The sequence below is a fragment of the Bufo gargarizans genome, chromosome 4, assembly GCF_014858855.1.
Source record: "Bufo gargarizans isolate SCDJY-AF-19 chromosome 4, ASM1485885v1, whole genome shotgun sequence".
NCBI lineage: Eukaryota > Metazoa > Chordata > Amphibia > Anura > Bufonidae > Bufo > Bufo gargarizans.
Window position 1 is genome coordinate 477,416,610 of NC_058083.1, and position 24,776 is coordinate 477,441,385.

At 45.0% G+C, this 24,776-nt stretch overlaps 1 protein-coding gene across 2 annotated transcripts in view; it reads right to left on the minus strand.

Annotated features, from left to right (window-relative positions):
* Positions 1–24,776, minus strand: part of TRIM29 (tripartite motif containing 29) — a 79,055-nt gene that overhangs the window by 37,656 nt on the left and 16,623 nt on the right. The gene's annotated exons all lie outside the window — the stretch shown is intronic.

The following is a 24,776-nucleotide window of genomic DNA, read 5'->3' on the forward strand; positions in this document are numbered from 1 at the left end:
TAGCTGCGCCACATCTCCAGTGTGATATGGATCATTTGGTTGGACTTTGCGCACAAATCTCCGGTGCACTAAAAGGTGCACTTCAGTATTAAATTGCGCCCAGCACAAGCAATTCCGTAGCTATTATTCAGTTCTTTCTGTATAAGGGATGAAGTACTTTTTTAGCCCAGGAAAAGTCAGACACAATGCTGGTTCAAGCTGGAGTCAGTGTAAAAATCCCTTCAGAAGACTCCAGACTCCTTCTTTATTAAGGCAATAGAACGACGCCTAATGGGAGATGGCTTTACAACTTGAGCCAGTCAGCCCAGAAAGTGCAGGTACATATCAAAAGGACAAGGGAAGGGTATCAACATGGCCGAACAGTGCAATGCACACACCTCATCCCTGTATAAGGAAGGATGAGTCATGTCCATTGTCTGATCAGCCAGGTGGCTGCCCATCCCCCATCACTGTCAGCATGGACCCCATTCAATACTGCTCAGAGTGACCAGTATCTAGTGAAGATCATTCTACTGATTCTTATAGATTTGGGACTATCTGCGGGACATTGCTACGGCTAATGTCAGTATACGGTACGAGTATACCGACAAGGCAGATATGCATGTCTTAAAAGCAGATATGTATCCAGAAAGGGATAGCGAAGTCGCAACAGAGGTATAATATGTATCTCTCGTTATGCAGACTTCACTTCTCTAATGTGTATAGACATTTGAAGGGAAGAAGCCCAGTGCATTGCACTTAGTGCTCACAAACCGGCAAACGCTTCCCCGCCCCTTCCCCCCCCCCCCCACACACAAACACTGAGAACACATCTCCAAGCCCATGAGAAGGTTTTCATACCGACAGTTTTACCGCTGGTCCCGATTCAACCCAAGTACCCTCTGCTAGAGCGTTCCTCGGTTAAATCCGACACAGGGAGACAGATGACAATCTATAAAACACACACACACACATCCTAAGATAAAATGTCCACATAATTCCATATAATAAAATTTCCACAACAAGTGTAACGTGTGCGCATCCAAAAAATATATGTGACATCCAGTGCACTTTTTCCGTAGATGGCGTCTGCTGCGGACAGTGACATTAGCTGCGCCACATCTCCAGTGTAAAGTGTGCGCATCCCAAAAATATCCAACATCCAGTGTAACACTGATTCACCGTTACCCATGGTCACCATGGTTTGAGCTGAAAATAACATTGAAAGTTGATAGGGCAGACATCCGAATGGATCGTTGCCGTCACGGGGATGTGCGATCGGCCCCAGGATATCTAGAGTCACCAAAGCGGCAGCATGCCCTCACCCATAATGTTTTAGATGGTCAGATCAGCAGACCCTTGCTCCTAATGTTTTTGAGGGTCACCAGCAGGCCATCAATCATAATTTTTCAAGGCTCCATATGATGCCCTCCTCAGGGGCGTAGCTAAAGGCTCCTGGGCCCTGGTGCAAGAGTTAGGCTTGGGCCCTCCTTCCCTCAGTGCTTTGTGTGTCTTCTTATGCACCACAATGGTCTTTGGGCCCCCTCAGGCTCTTGGGCCCGGTAGCGACTGCTACCTCTGCACCCCCTATAGCTACGCCCCTGGCCCTCCTTTATGTGTAATAAAGGGTGTATTGGAGTGCCGGTTCCTTGTAATTTTTGGCAGCCCTTTTACTTTATAAGTGTAGGAGTCCCACTACCTGAACAATTGTACCACAATGTGAATGAGGCCCTCCTTTATGTGATATACAGGTTGTATCGGAGTGCCTCTTCCTTGTAATTTTTGGCAGTACTTGCACTTTATATACAAGTAAGTATATAGGAAAGAATGTTTCCTAACAATTTTTCCTCTAAAATCGATTTTATCTTTGGTTTTGTGCGTATTGTTGTCAGTCTGTAAAAGTGGCGTACTACTCGGACAAAATCGTTCCCATTAGCGACCTGGGAGTCCAAGATGCATCCAGACATCCTCCCTATGCTGTTCCCGAAACATTTAGGTGGTGTTTCCATCAATTTCTGACCTTTTCCTATGAACCAGACACCCTCCCCTCTTCAGAGCAGGGGGTGCCTGGTTTAATGCTCATGTCCTCCCATTGACTTGCATTATATTAGTAGTCCAACCCTCTACAAGTGATGGACTATCCTCAGAATAGGCCATCAATATCAGATCAGCTAGATACGACACCCCGTAACAAGTGCTAACAACTCTTGTTAAATAGCACAATTTCTACAGGTAAGTGCATTGGTACAAAGTGTGCTCCTCATACCTGCATGGGTCACTACTGCCTATGAAGCACTCTGTTTTTTTTTTATATACTGCATTGTTCTTTAGGGTGGTTTCACATATTCAGCATTTTTTTTTTTCATTCCACTATATTTAGAAAAAGCCATAAGTGGATCCAGCAGGAAGGAGAAGTCGAAGTCCTACTTTTATATTTTCTATTCCCTTTGAAACCACTTTTGACTTTGGCTGAGAAAAGGGCATCAAGAACTGAAATTGTATTTTTCCAAAAAATTGCGGCATGTGAAACCATCCTTGCAGAATAATGTGTGATGTGATGCTGGAACATTGTAATCCATCAATATACTATTAGTAAGATAACTGATTGACAGGCACACCTCCGCCTACTTAAATATAGCAATGGGGTTTGTGCCAGGTTGTCCAAGCCAATTTAGTAACAACTGACGTGTCCATAATATTTTAAAATTGGATTTCCAACTGTGACATTTTCCTGTTTATGCATAACCATGCCATGGAAACCTGTGTATTTAATTATATAACGTGCCAGGTACGGCATATAGTTATTATTTGTAGGACATTGATTGCTGACTCGAGTGGTCTGATATGCCAGGTATTTATGGTATGTCATCCATTAAGTCACAAAAATTTTCTAATCATGGAAAACCATTTCATTATTACAACATACACTCATTATATCACAACCTGCCATTTTACACTCCTGGGTATTTATTTTATACTATATTTACTATGCACTCACGTCATAATAGGCACATATTCAGACTATTCCTGCTCCTCACAGAATATATATTTTCCTTACTATGCTTGCTATTCGTCTGAACGTGGATTACTGCTATCAAACAATCAAGAATGTTTTTTATGACATTAAACTCTGTATCTGGTGAGAAGTAGATGCATCATAGTGTCAAGTTGGCTAGTTCTACTGGTACTGACAAGAAATAAGGATTTGCTCATGTGTTCGCAAGCAGATGTTGGTGGTAGGAAATTACCAGTATCTCTTGGGCAATTACATGTCCCACAAATGAAATAGCTGTCCCCAGGACAGAAAAATGTCTGAACGGGGGTCCCATGACTGATCGCTAGAATGGGTCTTCTAATCCCTTGCTCCTCCTCACTGCATGATCGATGAGTTTTAATGGAAGGTCGGCTGAGCCTGCACCCCGCAAATCTATCTAAAGTCTATAGTACTGAAGGAGGGTGAAGTGTCAGAGCAGGCAGTACAGGGTTAGTATGGAGATTAGGCAGAGATCAGGTTAGGCAGCGAAGGGTTCAAAACCACAGGAAGAAGTCAGTACATGGAAGAAGGAAACAACACAAGTAGCACACCTTTGCAGTAAACTAGACAACTAGAACCTATTGCTCAGGCACCCAGTCTACTAATTAAAAGTTCTGAAAGTTTTAAACAAGCTGTGCTAGCATTATTTGAGAAATTCTGATTTAAATGGAACCTGTCATATCGTAAATGTGGGGAGCATGGTCTAGAGTAGGAGGAGCTGAGCAGATTGATATATAGTTTTTGAGCAGTCCAGTGAATGGTCCTTTCAGTGACCGGCAGCTATTTCTGTACATATAAGGAAGGCCATCAAACCCTGATAGGACCACTCACAGGGCTCCTATGAAAAGAGCACAAACAATATATCAATCTGCTCAGTTTCTCCTGCTCTATTACATGCTGCCATGTTCAACGTGACAGGATCTTACATAGTTACATTGTTTGTAAGACTGAAAAAATACATCCATCCAGTTCAGCCTGTTATTCTGCAAGTTAATCCAGAGGAAGGCAAAAAAAAATAAACTTGAGGTAGAAGCTAATTTTCCTCATTTTAGAAAAAAAAAACCCTTCCCGACTCCAATCAGGCAATCAGAATTAATCCCTGGATTAACAACCCATCTCTAGTAACTATAACCTGTAATATTATTACACTCCAGAAATACATCCAGGCCCCTCTTGGGGTGAATTCAACATCACCACAGACAGTGAGTTCCATAGTCTCACTGCTCTTACAGTAAAGAATCAAAGAACCCTCTTCTATGTTTGTGTACAAACCTTCTTTCCTCCAGAGGCAGAGGATGTCCCCTCGTCACAGGCACAGTCCTGGGGATAAATAGATGATGGGAGAGATCTCTGTACTGACCCCTGATGTATTTATACATAGTAATTAGATCTCCCCTCAGTCGTCTTTTTTCTAAAGTTAATAACCATAATTTTGATCATCTTTCTGGGTACTGTAGTCCACCCATTCCAGTTATTTTCCTTTTCCATTTTCAGTGTTACCGAGTGTTTTACCATTTAGTATGTACGGGTGACTTGCATTATTCCTTCCCATGTGCATAACTTTACATTTTTCTGTGTTAAACCTCATCTGCCACTTATCTGCCCAAGCCTCCAATCTATCCAGATCCATCTATAGCAGTATACTGTCCTCTGTAGTATATATATATATATATATATATATTATACTATTTTCTGTAGTATATATACAGTATATATGTTCTCTGTAAAATATATATACAGTATATTGTCCTCTTCCATGTTAATTAGTATACAGTTTAGTGTCATCTGCAAAAATTTATATTTTACTCTGCAAGCCTTCTACAAGATCATTAATAATAGTGTTGATTGCGAATATTCAAATCGCAAATTTTTATTGTGAAAATCAGCACTTCGAGAATTGTTGAAGAAGATGTAGAAGATGTAGAATATAGTGCTATATATTCGTAATCGCAAATATTCTAGATTTGTGTTTCATTAGTAACCTCCTGTCTTTTTTGTGGGCCAATGAGAAGGCTGAAATATCTTTTTCAGAGCTTAGCAACAACCCTAGCAACCAATAGGAAAGTTGCCTACCCCTTACTGTATATGAACCTCCCCAGCAGCCATTTTCTGTAGTTTTTTTGCAGTTCTGAGAGAGAGAGCAGTGACATTGCTGTGCTCTGTGCTTTCATCTGGATCCTATTCCTTATCCAATTACATTAGATAGTTAGTTAGCTCATATATATAATACAGATAGTGGGAGATAGTCAGTGTAGGTCAGATAGTGATATAGGGTAGCTGATAGGTGTTAGGTAGTGTGATAGGAATTACTGTTTCTCTGCTGTCCATACATACATGCTACAGACATAGTGCTGTGATGTCACAACAATACTTAGGGCACCAATCAGTAATATCTACTCAGACCTGATAAAATGTGAAGTTGAATGTATTGCACAAAAAATCTGCACATCAATAGTGTCAATTTGCGCAATCACAAAAATAATGACTGGAGATCACGAATTCTAGAATTGATTGCGAATATTATGCGAAAAATTTGCAAAATATCACAAAAAAAAATATTGCCCATGCGGCTCATCACTAGAGTTGAGCGAACACCTGGATGTTCGGGTTCGAGAAGTTCGGCCGAACATCCCGGAAATGTTCGGGTTCGGGATCCGAACCCGATCCGAACTTCGTCCCGAACCCGAACCCCATTGAAGTCAATGGGGACCCGAACTTTTCGGCACTAAAACGGCTGTAAAACAGCCCAGGAAAGGGCTAGAGGGCTGCAAAAGGCAGCAACATGTAGGTAAATCCCCTGCAAACAAATGTGGATAGGGAAATTAATTAAAATAAAAATTAAATAAATAAAAATTAACCAAAATCAATTGGAGAGAGGTTCCATAGCAGAGAATCTGGCTTCCCGTTACCCACCACTGGAACAGTCCATTCTCAGATATTTAGGCCCCGGCACCCAGGCAGAGGAGAGAGGTCCCGTAACAGACAATCTGGCTTCATGTCAGCAGAGAATCAGTCTTCATGTCATAGCAGAGAATCAGGCTTCACGTCACCCACCACTGTAAGAGTCCATTTTCATAAATTTAGGCCCAGCACCCAGGCAGAGGAGAGAGGTCCCGTAACAGAGGATCTGGCTTCATGTCAGCAGAGAATCAGTCTGCATGTCATAGCAGAGAATCAGGCTTCACGTCAGCCACCACTGCAACAGTCCATTGTCATAAATTTAGGCCCAGCACCCAGGCAGAGGAGAGAGGTCCCGTAACAGAGGATCTGGCTTCATGTCAGCAGAGAATCAGTCTGCATGTCATAGCAGAGAATCAGGCTTCACGTCAGCCACCACTGCAACAGTCCATTGTCATAAATTTAGGCCCAGCACCCAGGCAGAGGAGAGAGGTCCCGTAACAGACAATCTGGCTTCATGTCAGCAGAGAATTAGTCTGCATGTCATAGCAGAGAATGAGGCTTCACGTCAGCCACCACTGCAACAGTCCATTGGCATATATTTAGGCCTAGCACACAGGCAGAGGAGAGAGGTCCCGTAACAGACAATCTGGCTTCATGTCAGCAGAGAATCAGTCTGCATGTCATAGCAGAGAATGAGGCTTCACGTCACCCACCACTGCAACAGTCCATTGGCATATATTTAGGCCTAGCACACAGGCAGAGCAGAGAGGTCCCGTAACAGACAATCTGGCTTCATGACAGCAGAGAATCAGTCTGCATGTCATAGCAGAGAATGAGGCTTCACGTCACCCACCACTGCAACAGTCCATTGGCATATATTTAGGCCTAGCACACAGGCAGAGCAGAGAGGTCCCGTAACAGACAATCTGGCTTCATGTCAGCAGAGAATCAGTCTGCATGTCATAGCAGAGAATGAGGCTTCACGTCACCCACCACTGCAACAGTCCACTGGCATATATTTAGGCCTAGCACACAGGCAGAGCAGAGAGGTCCCGTAACAGACAATCTGGCTTCATGTCAGCAGAGAATCAGTCTGCATGTCATAGCAGAGAATGAGGCTTCACGTCACCCACCACTGCAACAGTCCATTGGCATATATTTAGGCCTAGCACACAGGCAGAGCAGAGAGGTCCCGTAACAGACAATCTGGCTTCATGTCAGCAGAGAATCAGTCTGCATGTCATAGCAGAGAATCAGGCTTCACGTCAGCCACCACTGCAACAGTCCATTGTCATAAATTTAGGCCCAGCACCCAGGCAGAGGAGAGAGGTCCCGTAACAGACAATCTGGCTTCATGTCAGTCTTGATCCCTGACCTCCTGTTCAGTCTGCACACTGCAGAAAGACGCAGCAGTTGGCACCTGTGTTTCGTCATCATCAGAGACATGCTGAGGTGGTATTCCCATGTCCTCATCATCAGGAAACATAAGTGGTTGTGCGTCAGTGCATTCTATGTCTTTCACCGCTGGGGAAGGGCTAGGTGGATGCCCTTGGGAAACCCTGCCAGCGGAGTCTTCAAACAGCATAAGAGACTGCTGCATAACTTGAGGCTGAGACAGTTTCCCTGGTATGCATGGGGGTGATGTGACAGACTGATGGGGTTGGTTTTCAGGCGCCATCTGTGCGCTTTCTGCAGAAGACTGGGTGGGAGATAATGTGAACGTGCTGGATCCACTGTCGGCCACCCAATTGACTAATGCCTGTACCTGCTCAGGCCTTACCATCCTTAGAACGGCATTGGGCCCCACCATATATCGCTGTAAATTCTGGCGGCTACTGGGACCTGAGGTAGTTGGTACACTAGGACGTGTGGATGTGGCAGAACGGCCACGTCCTCTCCCAGCACCAGAGGGTCCACTAACACCACCACGACCATGTCCACGTCCGCGTCCCTTACTAGATGTTTTTCTCATTGTTATGGTTCACCACAACAACAAATATATTATTTGGCCCAATGTATAGTATTCAAATTCAGCGGGATATAAATTTGAGGCCTAGTATTTAGGCGCTGGGTGACCGGTATGGATTTAGTGACAGAATTAGACTTGGAAATGCACAGAAGCGTGTGTGTGTGAAGTTATTCTGAATGACCCAATGTGCACCTTGAATATTATATACCCTTTTAGGGATAGATTTCAAATAGCTCTGATATAGCAGAAACCACTAAATTATGAAATTGTTAAATTGGGAATTGTATTTAAACCCAGAACAAAAAATGTGCTTTGACGGACACTAAATAACTTTCCCAGCCACAACAGGACAGCGTTAACGAGAGATTTAGCAGGATATAAATTTGAGGCCTAGTATTTAGGCGCTGGGTGACAGGTATGGGTTTAGTGACAGAATTAGACTTAGAAATACACAGTAGCGGGTGTGTGTGAAGTTATTCTGAATGACCCAATGTGCACCTTGAATATTATATACCCTTTTAGGGATAGATTTCAAATAGCTCTGATATAGCAGAAACCACTAAATTATGAAATTGTTAAATTGGGAATTGTATTTAAACCCAGAACAAAAAATGTGCTTTGACGGACACTAAATAACTTTCCCAGCCACAACAGGACAGCGTTAACGAGAGATTTAGCAGGATATAAATTTGAGGCCTAGTATTTAGGCGCTGGGTGACAGGTATGGGTTTAGTGACAGAATTAGACTTGGAAATACACAGTAGCGGGTGTGTGTGAAGTTATTCTGAATGACCCAATGTGCACCTTGAATATTATATACCCTTTTAGGGATAGATTTCAAATAGCTCTGATATAGCAGAAACCACTAAATTATGAAATTGTTAAATTGGGAATTGTATTTCAACCCAGAACAAAAAATGTGCTTTGACGGACACTAAATAACTTTCCCAGCCACAACAGGACAGCGTTAACGAGAGATTTAGCAGGATATAAATTTGAGGCCTAGTATTTAGGCGCTGGGTGACAGGTATGGGTTTAGTGACAGAATTAGACTTGGAAATACACAGTAGCGGGTGTGTGTGAAGTTATTCTGAATGACCCAATGTGCACCTTGAATATTATATACCCTTTTAGGGATAGATTTCAAATAGCTCTGATATAGCAGAAACCACTAAATTATGAAATTGCTAAATTGGGAATTGTATTTCAACCCAGAACAAAAAATGTGCTTTGACGGACACTAAATAACTTTCCCAGCCACAACAGGACAGCGTTAACGAGAGATTTAGCAGGATATAAATTTGAGGCCTAGTATTTAGGCGCTGGGTGACAGGTATGGGTTTAGTGACAGAATTAGACTTGGAAATACACAGTAGCGGGTGTGTGTGAAGTTATTCTGAATGACCCAATGTGCACCTTGAATATTATATACCCTTTTAGGGATAGATTTCAAATAGCTCTGATATAGCAGGAACCACTAAATTATGAAATTGCTAAATTGGGAATTGTACTTCAACCCAGAACAAAAAATGTGCTTTGACGGACACTAAATAACTTTCCCAGCCACAACAGGACAGCGGTAACGAGAGATTTAGCGGGATATAAATTTGAGGCCTAGTATTTAGGCGCTGGGTGACCGGTATGGATTTAGTGACAGAATTAGACTGGGATATGGCCAAAAAATAACCACACTATTGCTGGTTAAATGCACTTGGTGACGGGCGCAGCTTGCCCCTGATTTAGTATATGGCCAAAAAATGAACAGACTATTGCTGGTTAAATGCACTTGGTGTCACAGCTTGACGCACCACACTACTGAGGGTTAAATGCACTTGGTGACGGGCGCAGCTTGCCCCTGATGTAGTATATGGCCAAAAAATGAACAGACTATTGCTGGTTAAATGCACTTGGTGTGACAGCTTGACCAACCACACCATTGAGGGTTAAATGCACTTGGTGACAGGCGCAGCTTGCCCCTGATTTAGTATATGGCCAAAAAAATGAACAGACTATTGCTGGTTAAATGCACTTGGTGTGACAGCTTCACCCTGATGTAGGCTTTAGCCAAAAAACAACCACACCATTGAGGGTTAAATGCACTTGGTCGCAGCTTGGATGCACTTGGTCGCAGCACCGCACAAGACACAAAATGGCCGCCGATCACCCCAGAAAAAAGTGACTGACAAACGGTCTGGGCAGCCTAAAAACAGTGAGTGAGCATTTGAATTTCAGCAGCTCAATGATGCACAGCTGCAGATCGATCGATTAATCAAGTGAAGTCCTTTGGAGGAGTTAATCTGCCTAATCTCGCCCTACTGTCGCATCCGCAACCTCTCCCTACGCTAATCAGAGCAGAGTGACGGGCGGCGCTATGTGACTCCAGCTTAAATAGAGGCTGGGTCACATGGTGCTCTGGCCAATCACAGCCATGCCAATAGTAGGCATGGCTGTGACGGCCTCTTGGGGCAAGTAGTATGACGCTTGTTGATTGGCTGCTTTGCAGCCTTTCAAAAAGCGCCAAGAAAGCGTCACAAAAGCGCCAAGAAAGCGACGAACACCGAACCCGAACCCGGACTTTTACGAAAATGTCCGGGTTCGGGTCCGTGTCACGGACACCCCAAAATTCGGTACGAACCCGAACTATACAGTTCGAGTTCGCTCATCCCTACTCATCACTAATAATAAATACTGTATATTGAAGAGGAACAGCAACGGGTCTTGCATATGTAAAATACGTATATATGTCTCATTACCATGTTTGAAATTGGTATTCTAACCTTTGGATTCATTGGGAGAAGATAAGTAAGTGAGATTTGTCACAGTAAACACTGTAAATAGCAACAGCGTCCAAGACAAACAGAAGTATGCAAATAAGGTGCAGGCAAATTAGATTTATGCAAAATAGAAAGCAGCTTTCTGTGCATATAGGCAGAAGTATAGAGAGGCTTGTTCATCTCTTAATTAAAGGATTTTGAAATAGAGAAGAGTTTCCTCACATTCACAGTCAAGTATTGGATGTGACAGAAAGGCCAAGATATTATATATTACAAACATCTTCATTTTGCAAGAGGCAGATAGATGAGCTAAGCTTGGATGGACTTTGATGTGGAGGAAATATAATTTCAAGTTTACAGGTGATTAGGCTTCACATGGAGAACAGACACAAAACACGACAATATCCGGCGTCAGCTCCGTTGCAATGGTCTGGATTATAGTTATATACATAGAGTATAAGGCTACTTTTACACTCACGGCAGCCTTCTCCAGCAGCCTGTTCCGGAGGGTGAACAGCCTACTGGATCCGTGCTGCCGATAGTGCATGCGTGCTGCCGGAGCTCCGCTCCAGCCCCATTGACTTTAATGGGGCGGGCTGGGGTTCTGGCGGCAGCCCGGCAAACATGCCGAGAGGCAGCCGGAATAAAACTATGACATTTAGTACTTATATTCTGGCCGCCTCTCGGCATGTTTGCCAAGCTGCCACCGGAACTCTGGCCCGCCCCCATTATATTCAATGGGGCTGGAGCAGACCTCCGGCGGCACGCGTGCACTAGCGGCAGCAAGGATCCTGCAGGCTGTTCACCCGCCTTAACAGCCTGCCAGAGAAGACTGCAAGTAGCCTAAGACTTGCAGATTTTAGAATGGGAGAGAGTGAAAAAAAACTAAATTATTGACAGCAATAAAATATCGGTAAAAATCGGTTGTGGCGTTTCTGAGAATTTTTTTATTTATTATTTATGTAAATTAGGGCTTCAGTGCATAAAGGGCCATGGCCAGCACTGGAAGGCTTAGGAGATGATGCTTTCTTCCCGATAACTGTCTGCTCCTCGGAAAAGTGTAAATGCACCTTAAAACTTTTCCCAACGAATAACAAACAGTGGCCCACATTTAATAATGTGAATTTATAGAATTACACAAAGGGAATAATCCATAGCACCTAGCCAAGAAGTTTTTGGTCTCCAGCTAACCGAAATTTTGGCACAAATTTTTTTCCGCAAAGTAAGCCAACCAAGTGGTGATGTGAAGTGTCTTCCCTTCCAGTAAATTTATCATCCAGACTGAGCCACTGTGATAAATTTGTCAAATTACCAGACTGTCTGGTCTAAGTTTACAATGTCTACATTTTAGACAGGATTAGTACATTCTACATGAAGTAGACAAATTTCAAGTTTTCTGCTCTCGTGACATCTCCTAATATTCCTAATATTAGCTTTCACAAGCTTTCTCAACACAGACATCATGAGTCTTGAAAATCTTCTCCTGGGAAATGTTCTCCACTATATCATTAATATGTAGGTTATATCATAAAATTCATAGAATAAAAATATTTTGTTACCTTGACATCTCACTCGCAAACCCACTCGCTGTCATGAGGAAATTCAATCAAACCCATCATCTTAAGATCATATTTACTTTCATCACGTAACCTGAAAATCCAGGCCACGTCACGTATGGCGCAGTGCCAAGTTTGGGATTTTCCCATGGAGGCTCATAAGAGTACGCTTGCATGGCAGCACCTTTAATTATCTTCCTACTTAATAGCCTTGCTTATTGTTACTATCATCTGCCGCCTACTGCATCTAGTGTCACAAGTGATACTGGGAGTAGTGATGGATGAACATTGGCTGGGACGGCTCAAATGTTCACAAACCGTGTGTTCGCAGCGGGCGCCATAGACTTGAATGGCAGGCGAACGTGAAAAACCTTCAGGTCAGATTTGCAGCCACCAAATAATTACTAGAAGTGCACAAATAGCCCCACAACATGGACAGTGACATACCAAATGTATTATTCAAATTTGCGATCTCCATTCATTATGTTTTTTAATGCAAAATATCGGCAATGTAATTTTTGCGTATGCGCATGCACTAAATAGGCGCAGCCTACTACAGCATCTGGTTTCCACCAGACCGAAGTTGGATGCGATCAGAAAAGATGATTGGCAACAATTTTCACAACGTTGAGGAAGAACTTCTCACTGTAAGTAATTTGACATTAAAGCAGTGTATTTGATTACATTTCACATGCATGTTAGAACAACCGGTATATGTGCAGACTGAGAGTTTAAAAAAAAGCGCCATTGCGAAAATCCCTAATGATGCGATTTAATTTTTTCCGCGGTACACACAACTTCACATTTTTATAAGGTCTCATGAGATATTAGTGACTGGTGCACTAAGTATTGTTGTGAGAACTTGCCAGTACAGGCCCCAAAAATTAGCCAATAGGCATTCACCTGACAGCACACAACTTTGTAGGATTCTGTGGCTGGAGGGACATTAGGCGGTCACAGGATAAAAATAAAACTGTCGGCCAGTACAGGCCCCAAAAATTTGGCATTCAACGGACATAAAAGGCCTTGATTTCAGGGACCATGATTTCTTCTGGGTGGTGACGGATATTTGTGGGCTGTCATGAGGAAATTCAATCAAACATAGACTCGTCACATGTGAGGTAGTCCACACTGTCGTGAGCTAGGCGAGTGCGCTTATTGGTCATGATCCCCACTGCTGCGCTGAACATCCTTTTGGACAGGACACTGGACGAGGGGCAAGCCAAGAGTTCCATGGCAAATTGTGCCAGCTCTGGCCACAGGTCAAGCCTGCACACCCAGTAGTCCAGGGGTTTATCGCTTCTCAGAGCGTCCACATCGGCCGTTAACCCGATGTAGTCGGGCACCTGTCGGTCTAGGCGTTCCCTGTGGCTGGATCCGGAGGACGGCTGTTGATGGGCTGGCTGCAAGAATGATCTCATATCTGTAGTGACCAACATATCTTCAAAGCGCCCTCTTCTTACAGGCACTGTTGGATTGGTACCCGCAACTGTTTCTGTGTGAGTGGAAATTCCTCTGCCAGTGCCTGCAAAAGTAGAATGCAGCATTTCTCAAAGCAAGGCCTGGAAGTGCTGCATTCTGACAGCCCTCTGTGATAGTGGTAACATGTCCGCCATTTTATGTTTGTACCGGGGGTCTAAGTACGTTGCCACCTAGTACTGGTCCTTGCCCTTTATGCTTTTTATACGGGGGTCCCTCTTCAAACCCTGGAGCATGAACTCCCTCATTTGCACTAAACTGGAAGCGGTGGACTGGCTCCTTCTCATCATCCAGGATAATGTGGTCCTCGTTCTCCTTCCCCCAGCCACGGACAACACCAGGGATCCCAGAAAAGTTTAAAGCATGCTCTTCTTGCTCATCCTCCGCCCTGGCACCATCCTCTTCAGACTCCTGTTGACTTGTCTCAGATGGAGTAGCCCCCCTGGGAATTCATCCAGCATTGCGACTTCCTCATCTTCCTGCTCCTCGACGGCTTGATCAATGACACAACGTAATGCACGCTCCAGAAAGAAGGCGTAAGGTACGATGTTACTGATGGCTCCCTGGATGCGACTGACCAGTTTGGTGATCTCATCTAATGGCCGCAGAAGTCTGCATGCATCGCGCATGAGCAGCCACTGGCTCAGTGAAAAAAAAACAATCTCCCCAGAACCTGTCCTGCCGCAGAGTTCGTACAGGTAGTCGTTAACTGTACGTTTCTGCTGGAGCAGCCTATCAAGCATATACAAGGTGGAGTTCCATCACGTTGGGCAGTCACAAATCAGACATCTGACGGGCAAGCCATGGCCGTGTAGGATCTTCTAAAATTGCCAGAGATTTTCCTGGCCTGCCACAAGACGTCCTGGACCCCGGGGTATTTAGCAACGAATCGCTGAACAACTAAGTTCAGGATGTGTGCCATGCACGGCATGTGTGTCATTTTGCCCTGTTTCAGCGCGCTCAGCAGACTGGCACTGTTGTCGCACACCACTGTCAAATTGAGCAGGGTTAGCCACTGATCGCCCTGTGACCACAAAGCTGAAAGGAATACAGGACCGGTGTGACTCTTGGCTTCCAGGCACAACAGATGCAGCACAGCATGACAACGTCTCACCTGGCACGTCGAATAGGTTCTGGTGAGCTTGGGGGGCACAGAGGAAGAGGCAGTAGCAGTGGAAAAGGAGGAGTCAGCCAAGGAGGAAATGGAGGATGGAGGAGGAGAAGAAGAGGCAGGCCTGCATGAAATCCGTGGTGGTAACACCAAATCTACACGGGTGCCAGGGGTTGCATGCTTGACGGTCATCAGAAGGTTTACCCAGTGAGCAGTAAAAGTTATGTACCTTCCCTGACCGTGTTTGCTAGACCATGTGTCTGTGGTCAGATGTATCTTGGCACTGACACTGTGTGCCAGAGATACATTCACTTGCTACTGAACGTGACCATATAGCTCTGGGATGCTCTTCTGGGAGAAATATTTCTTTCCGGGGACCTTTCATTGCGGTGTGCCAATGGCCACAAATTTTCTAAAGGCCACCGAGTCCACCAGTTTATATGGCAGCAGTAGGCATGCTAGCAGTTCTGACAAGTCAGCGGTCAGCCGTCAGGCAACATTTGGGGCACGGAAGCCTGCCTTTTGCCAGATGAACCCGAGGACGGCATAGTGGAAGGTGGAGTGGAGGACAACTGGGAGGAGAGAGGAGAAGGAGAAGAGGCATGACGGGGAGTGCCAGGAGTGTGGCTTTGTGGGTTCTGACGGTGTTGCTCCCACTGGGCTCGATGATGGGAGGCCAGGTGCCTTCTTAAGGCGGTCGTCCCTAGGTGCTTATGTGTTGACAACACAGGCTGCAGATGGCAACATTATTGTCAGCAGCGGACACGTTAAAAAAAAGCCCACACTGCAGAGCCATGTGCCGGCGTCCTGGGAGCGCCAGATGTGACCGTGCATGGTGGATGGCTCGTTCCAGATACATTGGCAGTCTGCTTTTTGCCTCCCATGCACTTTAAGTTCTGCCTGCTTCTCCTCCTTCTCCTTCCTATCTGTTGCTCCGTCTCTCCCACTGAACTCCCCTCCTCTTCCTCTTTAGTGGGCACCCACGTGACTTCCATCAACACCACATCATCGTCACCTTCACCACCACTGACATTAGAGATCTCAGAGTATTTTCCATCACTTTTTGTAAGCCTAAGCTAAGCCTTGAGAGAGTAAGTATAAGACCATTTTCACATAGCCGAAATACTTTACATGTGTCATAGGTTATGATGTTGACTGCACTCAAAAACTATTCAGTGCCCAGCATCCTGGGCCTGAATGTCACTGATGACCTGTAAGCCAACATATGGTGAGCCTAGGGTGGGGGATGCCACTATAAGGCTGTATGTGTAATAACAGTGCTCCATATATGACTACAAGGCAGTAGATATAAATATGTGACCCATTTCTGACTATAGCACTCTATATATAATAAGGGTGCTCCTTGCTTCACTATAGGACTATATGTGCAATGACTGGGCGTCAAATATCACTATAGAGCTGTACAGTATATCCCATGATGGTACTCCCCATTTGCCTATAGAGCTGCCTATAAAGGTTCGGGAGCTCTGTTCCTGAAGGGGCTATACATCAGTTTCACACTGGTCCCACCTACTACCAATGTGGCTATTGCTGATGGTTCGCTTGTGTGGGTCCTGCTTGGTGCCAATTTAGACCCTCCTATGACATGTTCCCAATCCAACCCTGGTCAAAAAAATTCATGTATTTGCTGTCAAATACATATTGTTCTCTGTCACAAGGCAATCACCATACAGCAAACGCTATCTGTACAAGCAATGTCGGACTGGGGTTCCTGGGGCCCACCAGAGGAAATTATTCTCAGGACCCAAGTTCTGTATTATCAATGCAGTCCAATAAATTTTCTATGAAAGTAATAGACCCTAGTGGCAAGTGATCAGCTCCAAATGTTGTCTCCTCGCCAACTATGGCTTTAGACACTGGGCCCACTGATGGATCCTCTGTTACTCTGGTGGGCCAGTCTGGCTCTGTGTACAAGAACCCTAAGGTCACTTTCACAAGTGCTGCTTTCATGCATTATTTTATGCAGTTTTTGAAGCCAAAGCAAGGAGTAGATTAAAAGTAGAATCTTTCCTATATTTTTCTCCTCCCTTTACTGTTCACTCCTGGCATTGGCTTCAAAAACTGCATCGAAATGGCTCATGTGAATAGCTCATCTTTAAAAAAAATATATAATAATAATAATTTGCAAGAAAAATAAATTCTTGACTTACACTCATCCCAATTTATGAAAAAAAAAGTTGATTTATCTGTTCTGGTAGATTAAGGGTGGTTTCTAGGGATGAGCGAATCGGCTTTGGATGAAACATCCGAAGTCGATTCGCATAAAACTTCATTCTAATACTGTACGGAGCAGAGGTATTAGAACTTCGGCTCTGATGAGCCGCAGTTATTGCAATAACTTCATAAATTAATTTGTACTGTAAAAAAACATTTCCCGAACTCACGTTCGTTTCCAAGGTACCACTTGGAACTGAACCCGAGTTCGGGAAATGTTTTTTTACAGTACAAATAATTTATGAAGTTGTTACGCAAAGTCTCATGAGACTTTGCGAAGCAATACCTTCGGCTCATTGGAGCCAATCCATTCTAATACTGTACGGAGCTCCTGCTTCGTGCAGTTTTAGAACTAAGTTTTATGTGAATCGACTTCGGATGTTTCATCCGAAGCCGATTCGCTGTCCATAGAAATCACCCTTAGGCCTCTTTCACACTACAGTATGTTGAATTCAGTGTTTTACGTTCCGTTTTTCACGGATCCGTTGTTCCGTTTTTTGCTTCCGTTGTGGTTCCGTTTCCGTTCCGTTGTTCCGTTCCGTTTTTCCGTATGGCATATACAGTATACAGTAATTACATAGAAAAAATTGGGCTGGGCATAACATTTTCAATAGATGGTTCCGCAAAAAACGGAACGGATACGGAAGACATACGGATGCATTTCCGTATGTGTTCCGTTTTTTTTACGGACCCATTGACTTGAATGGAGCCACGGACCGTGATTTGCGGCCAAATATAGGACATGTTCTATCTTTTCAACGGAACGGAAAAACGGAAATACGGAACGGAATGCATACGGAACACATTCCGTTTTTTTGCGGAACCATTGAAATGAATGGTTCCGTATACGGACCGTATACGGAACGCAAAAAACGGACCGCAAAACGGAAAAAAAAAACGGTAGTGTGAAAGAGGCCTAAATCTAACTAAACAGATAAATCAACTTTTTTTTCATAAATTAGGATGAGAGTGTGGTTTCACACGTGCCTAATGGCACCAACGTTTTGATGAGCGGCCCATGATCTGATCTCATCCTTGGCACCAAATATAAGGCTCTTGTCATAATATTGTCATGTGCATGAGTCAGTATGGGAAGCATAGGGTGGACATGGAAACTCCCCTTGCTAGAAATAGGTGCAGGTCCCAGAGTTGAGACCCAAACCTATCAGACATGTATGGCATATACTTGGGAACTGGGAAGCCTCTTTAAAAAAAAAAAAAATGTACAAAGAAACACCACCCGTGACTGCTCCACACAGAAAATAATAAACTTCTGTAGTCTGAACTTTTTTTCACACAGACCAAACTACAGTTTGGAACATCAGATAATCCAGATAAGCTGCTCAGTGCGACATCCTCCAGGCAAGAACCATTCATGTAAATGAAAAAGCTTTTGTTAAAAGAAATGCAGAGAGAGGGATGATCTGGAAGAAAAGGCACCGGTGAAAGCACTGGCGGAACGGAACAGCAGTGGAAACAGATCGCTCACGGCTCATCTGATCATAATGGCAGTAATGAGAAACGAGAATAATGCGAGCAGCAGTGAAGCAGGATTAACATCACCCATAGCTGTAGACAGTAAATAGCAAGCGCTCGGTAACTGAATTTACTGAAGGATCCATGATAGCGTGCGCATGGAAGCAGGAGTGGGGTGGCAGAGAAGACAAGCAGTCAAATTACTTTCAAGTCCTGAACGATGAATACAATTGTGTAATGAATTATTACAGACAATAACATTTTCACAGATTTTCTTTAATATACCCTATAGAAATTTACATGTATTGCACAACTTCCACCTGACATTATATCTATGTCATCATGGGCAAAACTTTGAGGTCCCACATCACAATGACCGCCTTTATTTTGGTCTTACTATTGCAGAGGGATCATGAACTCAGCGATGTCACAATAACGGGATAATGTGCTCTGTGATGTCACGTTTGTGGGATAATGCACACAGTGATGTCACAATGGTGGGATAATGGATACAGACAATGGTGGGTTAATGGATACAGTGATGTTACAATGGTGGGATAATAGCAGAGTCATGCTGTCACAATGCTTTGATAATGCATCCAGTGATGTCACAATAGTACGATAATGCGCACTCTGTTGTCACAATAGTTGTAAAGGGCACTTAGTGATGTCACAATAGTGGGATGATGGGCTCAGTGATGTCACAGTTGTGGGATAATATACACAGGGATGTCACGTTGTGCGAAGTATTAGAAGCAGAATTCGGTCCGGGTTTAGGAAAATGTTGATTCTAAAAGAATCTTAAGTTCCTTGCGCTTCATGGTAACGAATCAGGTTTTCCTAAAATGGTGGCTGCACATGTTACTAAGTGAAAGAAAGAAGATGAGATCTCCCATAATGCCGTGCAGCCAGCCAATCCACAGATAGCCATATAGCCATACCCTGTGATGTCACAGCCCTATAAAAGCCTCATCCCTCATGGTCTCCACCATTGTCCTGTGAGCTGAGCATGTGGAGAGACATGGCAAGTGCTCATGCTCTAGGGACAGTGTTGCTGAAAATGACTAACAGAAGAATATTGGAGAGGGAGAGTGCAGAGAGACTGCAGGGAGATTGCAGGGTGAGTGCAGGGAGACTGCAGGGAGACTGTAGGGTGAGTGCAGGGAGACTGCAGGGTGAGTGCAGGGAGACTTCAGGGAGACTGCAGGGTGAGTGCAGGGTGAGTGCAGGGAGACTGCAGGGAGACTGTAGGGTGAGTGCAGGGAGACTGCAGGGTGAGTGCAGGGAGACTTCAGGGAGACTGCAGGGTGAGTGCAGGGAGACTGCAGGGAGACTGTAGGGTGAGTGCAGGGAGACTTCAGGGAGACTGCAGGGTGAGTGCAGGGAGACTGCAGGGTGAGTGCAGGGAGACTGCAGGGTGAGTGCAGGGAGACTGCAGAGAGACTGCAGGGTGAGTGCAGGGAGACTGCAGGGTGAGTGCAGGGAGACTGCAGGGTGAGTGCAGGGAGATTTATTCTGCGTCAGTTTTATTTATGTATTCCTACATCCGCAGTAAACAAAGATATGTAATTCAGTACCAATAAGATGGAAGCCTTTATTATTCTGGTGCCAACCAATACCATCCAGTCTGCATCCCTTAGGGGGGCCAGGTCTTAATGATGACCATCCTTATCTTTTGCTGGCTTTACTTTTTCCAAATCATCCTTCAAAGTCTCTATGTCCTAGAAAAGTCAGCAAGATGCAGAGAAAGGAGGAGCTGGATGTTCCTGATGACATATTCTCATCTTTACATATTCTCATATCCTAATATTAATCTCAGATTCCACAATCAGCGATGAATGCAGCTTCTGAGGGATTCAATGATGGGGCGGCACAATTGCCGTTACCTGTTATTGTACCCACTACTTACTAATCTTTTTTTTTTAATTCGGCAAAGCAGCCAAATCAAATTTTAAGAACTTCGCTCATCTCTAGTCATCATCACAAATGGCTGTTCCTTCATCATCCATCTGCTATAAGACAGGGGGGGAAGAAATCTTGTGACTGTACTATGGGCTGTAGTCATTCAACACTTATGAGGATAGTTGGCAAAGCAAACACCTTCACACAGAAGACCTACAAATATGTTCACTACAACATTTCCTGAACCTCCAGTTTTCATCTGCATTCTGCTGAGACGGGTGAGCGCCTGCGGCTCAAAAGTAAAAATAAGCGTTATGCACTTAAGGGAAGCGTGACACCAAAATGAAAAATGTGCACCTCATACCTGTATAAATGTCACATACAAAGCCTTACCGCGGAAAAAGCCAAAGTATGTGCAGAAAGATCAGATAATGCCAGAAATGCAGGGAAAGTTAGAATAAGGCCTCATGCACACGACCGTTGTGTGCATACGTGGCCGTTGTGCCGTTTTCCGTTTTTTTTCGCGGACCCATTGACTTTCAATGGGTCCGTGGAAAAATCGGAAAATGCACCGTTTTGCAGCCGAGGCCGTGATCCGTGTATCCTGTCCGTCAAAAAAATATGACCTGTCCTATTTTTTTGACGGACAACGGTTCACGGACCCATTCAAGTCAATGGGTCCGTGAAAGAACACGGATGCACACAAGATTCGCATCCGTGTCCGTGATCCGTGGCCGTAGGTTGCTTTCATACAGACGGATCCGAAGATCCGTCTGCATAAAAGCTTTTTCTGATCTAAGTTTTCACTTCGTGAAAACTCATTTCCGACAGTATATTCTAACACAGAAGCGTTCCCATGGTGATGGGGACGCTTCTAGTTAGAATACACTGCAAACTTTGTACAAGACTGCCCCCTGCTGCCTGGCAGCACCCGATCTCTTACAGGGGGATATGATAGCACAATTAACCCCTTCAGGTGCGGCACCTAAAGGGGTTAATTGTACTATCATATTCCCCTGTAAGAGATCAGGGCTGCCAGGCAGCAGGGGGCAGACCCCCCCTCCCCAGTTTGAATATTGTTGGTGGCACAGTGTGCGCCCCCCATCGGGCCCCCCCTTCCTCCCTCTAATGTTAGAAATCGTTGGTGGCACAGTGTGCACCCACCATCGCCCCCCCTCCCTCCCTCTATTGTAATAAATCATTGGTGGCACAGTGTGCCCCCACCATCGCCCCCCCCCCTCCCTCTATAGCAGTAACAACATTGGTGGCAGTGTGCGGCCTCCCATTCCTCCCCATCATTGGTGGCAGCGGAGTTCCGATCGGAGTCCCAGTTTAATCGCTGGGGCTCCGATCGGTAACCATGGCAACCAGGAAGCTACTGCCGGGAGCTCCTCCTACTGGTAAGTGACAGTTCTTTAGCAATGCGCCGCACAGACCTTTCACTTACCAGTAGGAGGAGCTCCCGGCCGTTCACAGACATCGCAGCAGCAAGCAGGTAAGTATGAATCTTCTACTGTTGTACTATTGCTAAGTAACCATGGCAACCAGGACTGCAGTAGCGTCCTGGTTGCCATGGTTACCGATCGGAGCCCCAGCGATTAAACTGGGACTCCGATCGGAACTCCGCTGCCACCAATGATGGGGGGGGGGGGAATGGGAGGCCGCACACTGCCACCAATGTTGTTACTGCTATAGAGGGAGGGGGGGGGCCGATGGTGGTTGGCACACTGTGCCACCAACGATTTAATACAATAGAGGGAGGGAGGGAGGGGGGGGCCATGGTGGTTGGCACACTGTGCCACCAACGATTTAATACAATAGAGGGAGGGGCGGGGGGCGATGGTGGGCGCACACTGTGCCACCAACGATTTCTAACATTAGAGGGAGGAAGGGGGGGCCCGATGGGGGGCGCACACTGTGCCACCAACGATATTCAAACTGGGGAGGGGGGGGGCTGCCCCTGCTGCCTGGCAGCCCTGATCTCTTACAGGGGAATATGATAGTACAATTAACCCCTTTAGGTGCCGCACCTGAAGGGGTTAATTGTGCTATCATATCCCCCTGTAAGAGATAGGGTGCTGCCAGGCAGCAGGGGGCAGTCTTGTACAAAGTTTGTAGTGTATTCTAACCTGAAGCGTCCCCATCACCATGGGAACGCCTCTGTGTTAGAATATACTGTCGGATCTGAGGTTCACGAAGTAGCTCATATCCGACAGTATATTCTAACATAGAGGCGTTCCCATGGTGATGGGGACGCTTCAAGTTAAAATATACCATCGGATTGGAGAAAACTCCAATCCGATGGTATAAAAGAACTCCAGACTTTACATTGAAAGTCAATGGGGACGGATCCGTTTGAAATGGCACCATATTGTGTCAACATCAAACGGATCCGTCCCCATTGACTTGCATTGTAATTCAGGACGGATCCGTTTGGCTCCGCACGGCCAGGCGGACACCAAAACGACTTTTTTTTCATGTCTGTGGATCCTCCAAAAATCAAGGAAGACCCACGGACGAAAAAACGGTCACGGATCACGGACCCACGGACCCCGTTTTTGCGGACCGTGAAAAAAAACTGTCGTGTGCATGAGGCCTAACTCTAAGATGAGATTTTCTTCAGCATGTAGGGAAATCTACTAAAAAGGGGCAGGTTCTCACCATCATTAGAAATTCCGTTATACTGTTCCATTATTATAACAGAGTTATAATGGAATACAATGGATATTTAGGACAGAGTGCAAAACGGAACCCTTTAAGAGGCATTCCGTTTTGCTCCGTCCTAATACATGTCTATGGACACAAATAACGGTTCCGGGGAAAAAGTCTTGTTGAATGGAACAGTATAATGGAATTTCTAATGCTGATGCGAACCCACCCTAAGGGCTCGTGCACATGAACCATGTGCGGCCGGGCCCGTATTGTGGCCTGCAGACAGCGGGTCTGCAATATACGGGCCCTGGCCATTTGTGCACAGCATCAAGTGAATAGGTCCACAATCCGCCAGGTGCGGTGCAGAATGGAGGCATGTTACCCCACGGAAGCACTACCTAGGTTTCTCCCTGTGCCTCTGCACCCCAAAAAAATAGAACTTGTTCAAATTTTTTTGCAGCACGGACGGATCATGGACCCATTCAGGTTGAATGAGGCTGCATCCGTCTGTAGAAACCGCACGGATGGTGCCTGTGCATTGGGGAGCGCAAATTGCGGTCCACAATGCACGGAACGGCCGGGACACGTGTGCATGTAGAAAAGAAAGGCCACATGTAAAGGCACGGCGCCATTGCTGGACAGGCAGCTGTATGATGGAAGCATGTAAAGCTACGTCCTCATGTTATTAATGGACAGGTAGGCATGTACAGGGGCAAAGCTGCAACTAATGCTACACTAGCTGATACAATTTGAAAAATATTTTTTTTTACAAGATTGATACTTTAAAGGGAATAGTACATGTTATTTTAAAAGGGGTATCCCATGACTAATGCAAAACAGTAAAATCAGACATCATCTAGTACAGGACAATATCTTTCTGACAAAGCTAGAACCAGCCCTGCACCTCACATGGATCCAGAGATCTCCACATTCATTGCTCTGCTAGATTTATATCAAGCTGACAGCTCAAAAGGCGTGCACTTTCTCAGGGGGGGGGGGGGGGGGGATAGTTGAAGGATGGAACTGAGTATCTATGTCAACCTCACTGAGCTGGACAGAGAATTTAGAAAAAAAGGCAAACAGCAGGTGGCGCTACCCAGATACATTTTATTGAATAGCTCAGCGGCTATACTAAATTTTGCAATTACAAAAACGTTCAGATCCGGGTTCTGGTTTGAAAAATGTAGAATATTTTTTGTGGGACAACCCCTTTAATATTATTCAGCATGAAACCTAGTTTCATTTGTAATTTACTTTCTTTTACAAAAATGTTCAATTTGTGTGCTATTCTCTTTCCTTCGTTATAATGGTGCCCCCGGTGTTTAATCTCTATATTTATGTGCATGTCCACCTACTTAGGTGGTCACACATGCTCCATCCTTCAACTGCCTCTAGCTGGATCTTCTTTCAGAAGCTGTACAGGGAGAGAGCTGCAGTAGAAAGAACACCCCCCTGAACTGTAAGAGAGAGCTGAAGCAGAAAGGACTTGCCCCTTGAGCTGTGATAGAGGGATACCTGCAGCAGAAAGGAAACATCCCCTCAGATGTGATAAGGAGAGCTGCAGCAGAAAGGACACACACCCCCAGCTGCAAGCTCGATGTACTGTAGATATAGCAGAGCAATTGGAACAGTGAATGTGGAGATCTCTGGATACATGTGAGGTGCAGGGCTGGTTCTAGCTTTGATAGGGCTCATACACACGAACGTA